Here is a 12,693-nt window from a genome sequence, read left to right as displayed (position 1 = left end):
TTTCACATATATAATTTGTCTTGAAAATTGTAAAACTAACTATTAGAATTGGCATATGCATAACAATGATAATTTATAGAACTATTATAATTTTAATTATTTATTTTTTACTTATGTAGACCCATGAAATGGTGGGCATCTTGGAGATCAGTAATACATTTTTCAGACCTCGTGCAAAGAACTAGGGTGTAACGAGTTTAGGAATGGCAATCGGTCGAGTTGAACACGGATAATGTCTATTCGTAACCCGATCCGCCGGATAAAATCTTATCCATTACTTGACCTACTATCTGTCGGGTATCCGTTTAAAAAATATCTATGGGTATTTTAAAACCCGCAGATATCCATAGATACTCGCAAAAAATAAAAAAGATATATTTTATACATTTTAAAATAAAATTTAAATAAAATTACCATATATATATATATATATATATATATATATATATATATTAAATATAAATTAAAATTTAATTTTAATTAAATTTAACCTAATAAAATATACTTTTATTTTATTTTTAATTAAATTTAATTAAAAATATATATAAGTTATTATTTTTTGCGGATAACGGGTACCTGCAAGTCGGATAGTATATTACCGGTACCCGACCCGTTTAGAAGTGGGTATTAAAATACCTGCTACCCGTTACCAGCGGGTAGTAACTACCCACCGCGGATTTTACCCGCGGATACCCGTGCCCGCGAAATTTTTTGTCATCCCTAAATGGATTATCTTTCCATAAATTTATTCACAAAATGAGGAATATTGGAGCTTACAGAAATCATGTATAAATGAAATTTTTGCTATAAATGGAAAGACAACAACATGAGTTTTGGGAAAAGGATGCAATGCGAGTTTTGGAGAAAAAGACCAATTATACTTGGTGCATGGGAGGAAGAAAGCAATGAAAGAAAGAGTTGAATGATAGCTTGCAATTTGTCTTAGAAATTGAAAGAAAGTACGGAGCTAACTTTTTTTTTTAATATTTCAATAGGTCCTTATTTTAGTCTAGAATCTCAAATAGGACCCTTTCTTTTTTTGCGTCTCAATTAGATCCTTATTTTTTTTAAAATTGAATCAAACAGAGGCTTTCCATCAAATTGATTAAACGACGTTAAAGACTATGTCACTTGGTATGTTTACAGTGTTATTTTAACATACGTGTCATTAAAAACGTGGGTCAATTCTATTATTTTAATTTTTGAATTAAAAAATTAAGTAAACAGAGTGGAAATTCAATTAAAGAAAGGACAAAATTGAGAATTCGTATTATACTTTCTGCTGAAAGCTCTATTCTCTCTACAACTGCGATCTCAAAATGAAATTGAGGAAATTTGAGACTCACCACTCATTCACAAAATCATGAAACATAACATTCCAAAATCATATCCAAAATTCAAGCTTCAATCGCATTTTTTCTTTCATTCATATGATTCATGAGTTACACTAAAATTTCAAATGCACATCAACAGAACTAAACTTACATACAAAGGAAAGACTACATAAAAAAACTTGTAAGTTAAAATCAAGATGTTAAGAAATGTTCTAACTATGAAAGTTCAAAGGGTTTAACTTTCCCATTCAGAACAACCAAACTAACACTAGAGAGTTAGCCCATCATCATCATTATTCAATATACAACAACATACAAAAGAACCCTGTCACATTAAAAAAAATGATCTTCTTTCCATTTTTTACAAAGGACCCACCCAACATGGCAGAACCAATAAACAAAAAACAACAACTCACCTCCACTAATGAGAGACAAACAAATCTTTCTTCCCATCAAAATTGATACTTCATATATCCCAGTTCCATTCATTTTCTATAATCACTCCACCCGATTGTGGTTGCTGTTGTTGCTACGGAGAGCCCGAATCAAATGACAAGCATTCCTCCTTACCTTCTCATATCATCTTCCAGGAACATAATAGAAGCTTCCAGAACACCTTCTTCAAGAGCGAAGCGTGTAAAGCATGGTGGTGGCCACGAGCATCGCGATCGCTGCCACCAAAGCGTCGATGGTGGCCTTGTTGACCTCGACGATGGAGAGGCTGGTGACGATGGTGGACGCGACGGCGCGACAATCAGACAGCGCGTTGAGGAGAATGACGACAAGGTGCGCGACGACGCCCTAAAACTCAAATTTCCCCAATTTCATTATTGGGGCTTTCACCATAAAGTATAATACAAATTTCTAACTTTGCCCTTTCTTTAATTGAATTTCCACCATGTTTAATTAATTTTTTAATTCAAAATTCAAAATAATAGAATTCACCCACGTTTTTAATGACACGTGTGTTAAAACAACACTGTTAGCATGCCAGGTGACATAGTCCTTAACGTCGTTTGATCAATTTGACGAAAATTTCTTATTTGATTCAATTTTACAAAAATAATGACCTAATTGAGGCGCGAAAAAAGAAATGATCCTATTTGAAATTCTGGATAAAAATAGAGACCTATTGAGACATTAAACCTTTTTTTTTCGGATGATAATTGTATGTTATAGGATGAAGAATCTAAATATATGAGATATGATGATGTTAGGTGTTAGTAAGGGAAGCTTTCCTGTTCACATGTGGAGTTTTGATTTTCTTGTTTATTCTTTCGTTATTTTTTGTTTTTCGAATTATTTTGGTAAAACCTTAATTTCCATCTCGTTTACCATTATATTAATTTGGAATTTTGATATATTGTGCATAAGACACATTAATTTACTTTGATCATTTGAGTTATTAATTGGATGTCTATGTTTATACTAATTAATTTCAAATTTTCGAGTGAACTGATCACCACATTATTTCTGTTTTTGAGTCATCCTGGTAAAATCTAAAATTCCACTTAGTTAATCGTTAGATTAACCTGGAATTTTGATATATGGTTCATAAGACATATTAAGTCACTTTGACTTATTGGATTATTAATGAGATGTTTGTGCTTAGAGAAATTAACTTCTCATTTTCAAGTGGATTGATCACCACTTTATTTCTGTTTCCGAGTTATCTCAGTAAAATATCAAATCCCACCTAATTAATTGTTAGATTAACCTAGATATATTGATTCAATTTTGACTGCTCGAATTATTAATTAGATGTCTCTGATTAGAGAAATTAGTTTCGTATTTTTTAGGTAGCTCAACACCACCTTAGTTTTGTTTCTGAGTCATCTCGGTAAAATCTCAATCCCACCTTGTTAACCGTTAGACTAACCTGAAAATTTAAGATATGGTTCCTAAGATATATTAATAAAACTTAACCGCTTGGATTATTAATTAGAAGTCTGTGATTAAAGAAATTAGTTTCATATTTTTTGGGGAACTCAAACTACAAAAAAGAAGGGACTTACCCACGGTCCAAATCCCTTGGAAATAACCAGAAGTCGTTAGTAAAGTGTAATTACTGACGGCCTTGCGACGACCAAAAAGCCATCGGTAATATGCGTGTCAGAAATATTATCAACGAGCAAAAGCCCTCAGTAATGCGAGGCGAAACTCGGTGGCATTAGCGACGACTTTAGGTCGTCAGTATTACCAAGGGGCAAAAGCACTAGGTAATGTAGGGCGAAACTAGATTGCATTAGCAACGACTTTAGGCCGTCGGTAACGTGCATTGTTTCTTTTAGTGCAATTTTTTTCAGCATTATACCCAATAAAATGAAACCTGTAAATAACCAATTAATAGTTCCAAACATCAATTCAGCCAACCAATTAATCCAGACAATTCAAATGCAATCATTCAACATTCATCAAGAATACTTCAATCATTCTAAGTTTCAAAAGTTCCTAAATGCAAAAACAAAGTTTGAAAATAAAAAACTAACTTCAATATATGGAAATATAATTCTAAGTTCTATGGTCTTGAAAAGTTTCTAATGACAAAACAAAGTTTTTAATTAAAAAACCTCACTTCAAATGTTTTCAAAAGTTCCTAAATGTCTAATAATCATCATAATCATTAGAATCATCATGATCTTTCTGCACAAGTGTGGTCTGGGAAGGCTGTTGAGGTGGGCATGGCTATAGAGGTGGGCATGGTTGTTGGGATGATGATGGGGCGGACTGTCCTTACTGAGGTATCAATGTCCTAACCAAATTTTCAAGATTGTCAAATCTGGATAGAAGTGAATCACAAGTCTCTTTACTAACGACATTAGTTCAAACAGTCTAGTACGCAATAAATATACACAATCACAATCACAATAGTTATTTAATTATCTACTGACAAACCAAATTTGGTCAAGAAGCAGCTCCACAATCACAATCAGGAGACCAATGGCTGGTGGGCTACACGTTTGATAACAAATTTCTGCAACAAGTTGTATAAGGTAACAACACAATCAGACTTAAAAATGTTTATACTATGATCAAACGATATTAAAATATTTAATTCAGCTCATTCAGGTAGTTTAGCATTCTCACGTAACTTCCATCTATATGGACATTAAATTTGTCATACCCAAACTGCCATCATTCCAAAAATCTCAATATTGTTGTTCCCACTCTAAACCATGGCACTGATTGCTGCTATGCTCACCCTACTAGCATGCCATTACATTTCTTACAAAAACAGTTTCACTAGTAATAGTATCCACATGACATTCACTACTATAAGTCGTCTCAATGTGCATAATAAAATCTATGGTTTTAAATAACTAACATAATGCTAAGGTGTTTCTAGTTTCAAGATTATGGCAGAATCAACTTTCTCTCTTGGTCCAATGGTTATATTCCAGGTTAATCAAACTCACTTTCCTGCACAAGTGAATAGTCAACAAAACAGTTAAGTGAAAATTGAATTCTTTCTCTTAAATTCCAAGGAATTAGGTTAAGTTAGCCTCACTAATCTCACAACACTCATGTTTCTCTCTAGAATCTTAGAGCACTTAATTGAAAGATTTGTGAGGAAGATTCCAGCCTTGGCAGTTCAAGGTTTAGATAATTTTTCGGACCTTTACAACCTAAGCGGCTAGCAACATACAAACCTTCTTTCAAATTCCAAAAACTAGAGAGTTATCAACTTCTCAATCAAGAAATAACAAGAATCTGTACTCTTCCTATTCATTGAAAGGTTTAATTCATAGCTAAGTTTTTTCCTTTGGTCTCTCATTTAGAATCTGTATTCTTCCTATTCAAAAGATTGTTAAGTTTTATGAAGTCAATTTTGTAGCATGAGTAAATTTAATTAAATTAATTTTATACTGTGAATGTATGATGTCACTTAATTGTCAAAACTATTTTTGGTCATATGCTAATTTGCTAGTGGAATAGGACTGCCAGTCATATTTTGGACAGTCACATAATGTAATGCTAAATTGACTTGGAGTCTTCTTTGGGTTTTTATCCTAACTGAAATGACATTGGTATCATGGCACCTAGGCCCAACATGAACCTGTCTCAACTGTTTTCAAGTTCTAATAATACTACCAAACTAGGAAAATTAAACATGGTTTATTATGATATTGCATGATTGCGACATTGATTTAAATAGAAAAGTGCATTTTCTCTGGCATCTTCTAATTGCATATTTCATCTGCTAATTCTTTGTTATTTGTCCTATATAATGAAGCTCTTATAAAAAAAAATAATAGATTCTCGAACTGTTATTAAAGAATCCTTCACCTTGAATTGCACAATTCTTCTTTGTTTCTGTATTTGGTAAGGATGTTATGATCACAATCATTCTTGAAATATAAGAATTTAATAAACACATGTATAAAAGAGTAAATTATAAATTGGAGTGTTCAATGAGAAATTATATGGAATAGATAATTAGGGTGTAGATCTAGGTTAGGCTATGATTTCATATTAACATTTTGGGTTTAGAGCTCAACTTAGCCCTACTAAATTTAGGCCATATTATTGTCTCTAGGTCCAAAGTATAGCCTCTATAATTGGCACTTTGCATACTTTTGGGTTTTGTTATGTATAGGTAATTGCCACTTTGCATACTCTATAGGTATTTGATCATGTGTGTGTTTATCTATATAATTCAAAATTGCTATCTAGAGGTATTGGCTAGCAGTCAAAGAGTAGTAGTATCGTTGAATTAGAGAGAGACAAAAGTAAGGTTACAAGCAAAGACCGATTCAGAATTCAAATTACAAATTACACTAGCAAGTTTAATATATGATTATGAACTGATTTGATAAGATAACTCATGCAAACTTCAAATTATTCACAAAGGCAATGTGTCAAACCCAATTTTACTTCAAATATTAAATTCAACCATCCAAATTTTGATTCAAAAATTGAAACAGGTTACAAACCAAGTATTTGACTCAAAGATACCACTCAAAAATTGCTCAAATAAGCAGAATAACAATATAGATGGCTAGCAATGGTCTAAATGCTACAAGCAGAATTTTAACACATAAATGAGATTGAGGAAATATAAAGCAGATCAACCAATTGTTATACCAGCAATTTGATCTATTTCTAAAGGTGCAACCAAGCTCTTGCTTTAGCAAATCATAGCTTAAATGGTCTGTACTTAGTAATGGCTCAAATCAGAGTGAAGAAATCAACTCTACTGTGAAAAGCATGTTGAGGCATCAAAATTTTGTAACAAAGTTATCTCCGAGTTGGAGACCAAAAACTTTATGCAACTGATAGAAGAAGAGGTTTTGTTAAATGAAATTAGAAAGCTTAAAATGGCTATTCATCAAGTGTGTGTGGCTCTTCAAATTGATTCATTTGATGGGCATGACAAAGGAACCAAGCAAAAGGAAATACCAATATTGCATATTTTGGAAATCATTGAGAGCTTCAAAAGTTCTTGTGTGAAAAGCCAAGAGGAGAAGCAGCAACTCCTACAGCAAAATCGATCAGAGAAAGAAAAAATGGAGTTAGAGAGAAACTTATCTCGAAAGCAAAATGGGCGACGGTGCCAGCCTCTGCAGACCATGACCACGAACTTAACAAGCCCATTTCACCCTAACGTCGCAGTCAACCCAACCTCGATGACCCACCACCACTACCGCAAACTCCAACTAGCACAACCCACCACCTTGCCGGAAACATCATGCCACCAACAACCAAAGCTCCATGGGAGAACGCCTTAGGGTGACCAAAAATGGACCTCCACTATTTAGGGCAAGCGTCGAACAAAATTTGGGTAATTTAGGGATAGAGGGATTTCTGAAATTTGGGCAGAGGAGAGGAATATTAGGGCTTTGGTATCGTTGGAGGAGCAAAGGGGAAGGATTTTGAAGGGAAAGGGTTCACTACAAAAAAATTGTTATTTTGCGGGGGTTATTTTGTGGGAGTTTTAAAAACCCTCCACAAATTAACTTTATTTAAGATAGTTAAAAGGAATTATCTTACTGCTAAGAATAGAGGGGGTTTTAATTATTTTTTGAAGAGGTTTTTGATCTCCGTAAATTAAAATACAATTTTTATTACTCTAGCTTATGTTTTACATTTAAATTTTTCTAAATCTTTCCTCCCTCCAGCCCTTCACATTTCCCCCCTTTTCCAAACCTGCGAAACTTTCATTTTTTCCCCCTCAAATTTCCCCTTTTTCTCCGTAGCACCTCTCATCTTTTCCCTAAATGTTTCATGCAACCATTTGATTTCTCCTGTAACGCAGCTCGTCCTCATTTCTTCTCAACGAACGCAACTCCCACAACGTAGCTCATCCTTGCAACGAACGCAGCTCCCGCACCGCTGCTCATCATCATTTTGTGATCTCTGTCTTCAGTTAGGGTTTATCTGTGTCTTTGTTGCAGTCGTTTTTGTCGTTACAGTCGCTGTTGCCGTTGCAGTCGCCGATTCGTTCTGAGTTGTGGTGGTCGTTGAGTCCTTTGTTGCGGTGGTAGCCGTTGTGTCCTCAGTTAAAGTCGTTGTTGAGTTACCTCGTTCCCCCATTTTCAAAGGTAATAAAACCCTAACTTAATTAAATCTCGATTATCTCTTGTCAGTTTTAGGTTGTTAGTCCTGTTCTGAATGTGGACTACTGTTTTTGCGGTGCTATTTTTGTGTACTCTGACTTATTCATATTTTTTATCTACTTTGGCTCTTTGTCTCTTGTCAGATGTTGAAGATTCAAACAGACTCTGAGGATAAAAACTTATCACTCAGGGTTGATGCTGTGGTATTATCTCTGAATACTCTCCCCCTTCTTCCGTTTCCTCTTGAAAGGTAGTTTTTTCCACACATTTGTGAAGTCTTTAATGGTTCTGTTCTTATCTTTTGCATTTCTTTTTTTTTCTTGAATTTTAATTGCCTTTACGGCTCCCTTAATTTTAAATGCAGTGTGCCGTCCTTTTTAAATTTTTAAAATGCTAAATGATATCAATTTGTGGGAATTAAAATCCCTTGTTATTTTTTTTTTAAATCGAAACATTGTTTTCTGAGTTAAAGGGAATGTTTTTGCTATAGGTAGAAAACCTCTGGAACCTTTAAAATTTAGGTCAAACTTGCTTGTTGATTAGATTCCTGTTGTTCTGTATACATGTAATTTATTTTTCCTTTCTTGTAATTACTTTCTCTTTGCTCTTGTGGATAGGTTCGAGACCTCAAAATAACACCTCGTGTGCTAGTTGGTCATAGTTTTGGGGGGAAAGGTTAGTCATTGATTGTTTGATTAAGTTAATTTTTAAGTGCCTTTTTTTCAGTATAGATTTATCCATTTTTCATTTGTTTTGAGCGTGGTGGACCAAGCTGCAAAGCCCCTTGCTCGACCAGTTAGAGTATGTTCAAACTCCATTCGTGTTTGCTTTTGCTTAATGAAGTAAGTGAAGCTTATTGATGAATGGATGTTAGACTATGCATGGATGTAACTTATACACTATTATGAAATAGATAACTCATTCCATTAATGATATATGAAATGGTATTCTTGCCTTTGTGGAGTCAAGTTACTATTATGCACTTCTTGGATGCCAAATGAACTCACCTTGTTAGGCTTCCACACTAACTCTGTTTTCACTTTTCCTTCATCCATTATCTTTTTGGTGCCTAAAGCTAGGTAACTGTAGTTATATATAGTTACTTATCATAATATTTCTGTAGGTGATTGCTGAAAGGTTTGAGAGAAATGTTTCAGGCTATGGACATTGATAACAGTGGTGCAATCACTTTTGATGAACTCAAAACTAGTCTAAGAAGATATGGTTTTACCATTAAAGATGTAGAAATACATGATCTGACGGAAGCGGTAGGTTGTTGGTTTGGTTTGTGAGGAAAGTTTTTTTTTTTTATTTTTATTTAGTGTTTATACGTCCATTTTATTTGGATATATTCTTTTTCGAATATAATATTGTATTCTTTGCTTTCAATATAGTATTGTATTCTTTTTCGAATATAATACTGTATTCATTACTTCAACGTCTCTTATGTTTGTACTGTATTCTTTGTCATCCACTTTGTTACATGATTATTCTTAAAGGACAGGACCATGGTTTGCAAAGAGGTTTAGAATGTTTAAAAAATATCAGCCTTCTTAAAATTATATTAATTTATTATTAGTAAACTATATAATGATTATTATTGGTAAACTTTACAATGATTGTTATTATATGTTTAAATGACAAATAGTGTGCCAAATTTGATCAAATGATATTCTTGAAGGCATATAAGTGTTTTTGTTACTTCTTTTGCTACACATGAATAATTGTTTTTGGTTTTACATATCTAGATGACATTTTTAGTTACCTTTTGAAACCTTTCTCCTCCATTGTGAGTTTTTCCTGTATTAATTTTCTTAAAATTGATGTAACTTTTACAGCATTCAATAGCCATATTCCTTTCTTGAGTTACAACGCCTGTTGAGAAGATTATAGATCAACCCGTTGATTTTTATTCTCCCACCCACTCACAAGTAAGTTTCTTCATTCTAAGTTTTAGTTTAACTTCTATACTTTGTCACTATAAATCCATTGGTTATCTTAACAAATTCATTTTTTTGGTTTCTCACTATTGTTGCTTTCTAATACTGCAAAATTGTATGACTATAATTATCATTATTTATTATATTAATTTTTGTTTTATTATTTCAGCAAGTTGGTGATTCAAATGAATCCAAGTCTCTTTTAAGTACAAGACAATCATACAGTGGAAGTAACATTTAGGAAGTTGTGATATTTTTTTAGGATAAAACTATATTTAGATTATTATGAATTTTGAGTACTTATTGATTAAGTTGTAAAGATGAGTTTTATTTTAAATTGATTTTATGTTACTATGATGGTTTTGACAATGGAATATAAATTTGTGATGTCTTTTGTTACATTCATATATTTAATATTGTTACAAATAAATATTTTTGACCCAAAAATATAAATACCTCAATGGTCACATAAATTAAATAATACTAGCAAAATAAAGTAATAAAGCTCAAATTAAATAATACAAATGAGGAAGGTTATAACTTTTACAGTATAATTATCAAATTGAATGATATATATTAATCCCAAAAAAATATAAAAATATAGATATTTTTTGTAATCAAATAGTTGAAAATAAAGGAGGTTAAAAAATCCTACAAAATAATATTCAGGAATAGAGGAGATTTTACCCTCCGCAGAAAAACCTCCGCAAATTGATTAAGATACCAGGGGTTGTAGAAAACCCCTGCAAATAGATTGTGGCGACTCAAACTGCGACGGTTTGAAAAACCCCCGCAATTTATTTTGCGGAGGGTGAAAACCCCCGCAAATTGAAAAAAAAAAAACCTCCACTAAATGACATTTTTTTGTAGTGGTTTTGGATGATGAAGCATAGGGTTGTTGGGAAATGAATTGTAGAGAGGAGAATAGCCTGATTTTGGCCAAAATACTTCGAGCACATTATTGAGGGCCCCTAAGTCGTCGGTAACTTATTTCACCACTACATTACCGAGGGTTCCTAGGCCGTGGGTAAAAAGTCGCCGAAAAAATGCGCATTTCTTGTAGTGACAACCTTAGTTTTGTTTTTGAGTCATCTCGCTAAAACCTCAATTTCCACCTCGTTAACCATTACATTAACCTGAAATTTTGATATATGATTTCTAAGATATATTGATTCACTTTGACTATTAGGATTATTAGTTGGATGTTTATGCTTAAAGGAATTAGTTTTTCATTTTTTAGGGAGTTCAACACCACCTTAGTTATATTTCTGAGTCATCTTGTTAAAATTAAGATTCCTTCTTCATTAACCATTAGATCAAACTAAAATATTTATCATAGGTTTTGGATATGTTGTTATTTACTTTGACCGGTCAAATCTTTAATTAGAAGCTTGTAGTCAGAACAATTGTTCACATAATATTCCAATAGTTTACGTTGGTGATAATTTTGACCTTTGTTGTTTGTCTGGTACATAATGTGTTCTTTTTACAGTTATCCAATTGAGTTTATTATTTTTGCACCGTATCACTCATTCAATTAAATTTAATTTGAATGCAAGATCATATATTTTTGAAATTGCAATTGGTTTTCTAAAGTCCCAAACAATTCATATTTATGTTGTTAAGTTGTTGTGCGATCTAAGAAAGTAGTATGAGAATTTATAATGAGTGCATTTATTGTATGACTTTGCCTGGAGAACTCATGGAGAGACTTTATGCTAATAATTCATTAGTATACACAAATATCCGTTACTTAAAAATATTAAAATTAAAATTTAATTTATTTTTTACTAAGTTCAATTTAATTGAATTTAGAATTAATTTAAATTTTATTAAGTTTAATTTAATTAAAATTAAATTTAAATTTACATTTCATTTATTTTATATATTTTGTGTAATTTTATTTAAATTTATTTAAAAATACATAAAATAATTCTTTAAAAAAATATATGTAGTATACACCTATACTTACAAATTTTAAAAATTATCTACAAATATATTTTAAATAGATATTCAACAAACAATAAAATAAATACTATTCACCGTCCATGTCAAACCCAACCCGTATTAATTCCTAAAGACATATGATTTCAGACTTTCTCTTAAAATGAAATATGTAATTAACCAAAGTTAAAAAAGTTCCTAATATATTGTATCGCCACTCTTAAGAAATAGTCACTTCAATTGAATTTAAAAAGGTGCAACCATGGTAGCCAACGGATCGGGGTTTGAACCCGACGTGAATCGAACACGCAACCTTCTGATCTGGAGTCAGACGCGCTACCATTGCGCCACGGATCCGTTGTTATTTAATCTGTGCATATAACATTAATATTTATTATTAATTTTGAATTGGGCCATCTTTGCACTTAAATTTTGGGCCACTTTTTGGATTGGTTCATCATGGTTCTAGTTTCATTTATGCATCAAACTAAAGTAGATTATTGCCCTGTATTTTTCTCTAACAAAAACAAAAACTGTGTATCATAACTTTTATTTTGAAATTAAATTTATCATCTAATTTCCAGTATATGACTTTTTTTTATTAATGTGGTGACGCAATAATTTAACAATTTTAGAACGGACCAACATTCTCTATTATGCCTAAATTCTTTTAGAAACGGATGATAATGAAAAATAATAAGGCATCCTTCTTGCCAAAAGCCATATCCAAGAATCCATTTTTTAAAATTACCCATCAGTTGTTACTTGTATTTATTAAATTCCAGAACATAAGGTATGTATGTTTACTCATTCATAAGACAAATATTACATTTTTGAAGTAAAAGGTTGTTCTTTTGTATGCAGGAATGAATTCAATGACACAGAAGGAGAGAGTAGACATAGATAGAAGAGTGACCC

At 32.3% G+C, this 12,693-nt stretch overlaps 1 long non-coding RNA gene and 1 other non-coding gene across 2 annotated transcripts; one reads left to right on the top strand and one right to left on the bottom strand.

Annotated features, from left to right (window-relative positions):
• Nucleotides 1–7,379: 7,379 nt before the first annotated feature.
• LOC111242691 lies at nt 7,380–10,151 on the top strand. The gene is made up of 3 exons (XR_002669979.1): nt 7,380–7,876; nt 8,035–8,141; nt 8,509–10,151. It is a non-coding gene; the product is annotated as an uncharacterized LOC111242691 (long non-coding RNA).
• Nucleotides 10,152–12,060: 1,909 nt separating this feature from the next.
• Nucleotides 12,061–12,132, bottom strand: TRNAW-CCA. The gene has a single exon. It is a non-coding gene; the product is annotated as a tRNA-Trp (tRNA).
• Between the last annotated feature and the right edge of the window lie 561 nt (nt 12,133–12,693).

The sequence above is a fragment of the Vigna radiata genome, chromosome 10 (assembly GCF_000741045.1).
Source record: "Vigna radiata var. radiata cultivar VC1973A chromosome 10, Vradiata_ver6, whole genome shotgun sequence".
Classification (NCBI taxonomy): domain Eukaryota; kingdom Viridiplantae; phylum Streptophyta; class Magnoliopsida; order Fabales; family Fabaceae; genus Vigna; species Vigna radiata.
This window is presented reverse-complemented; position numbering and strand designations above follow the sequence as displayed.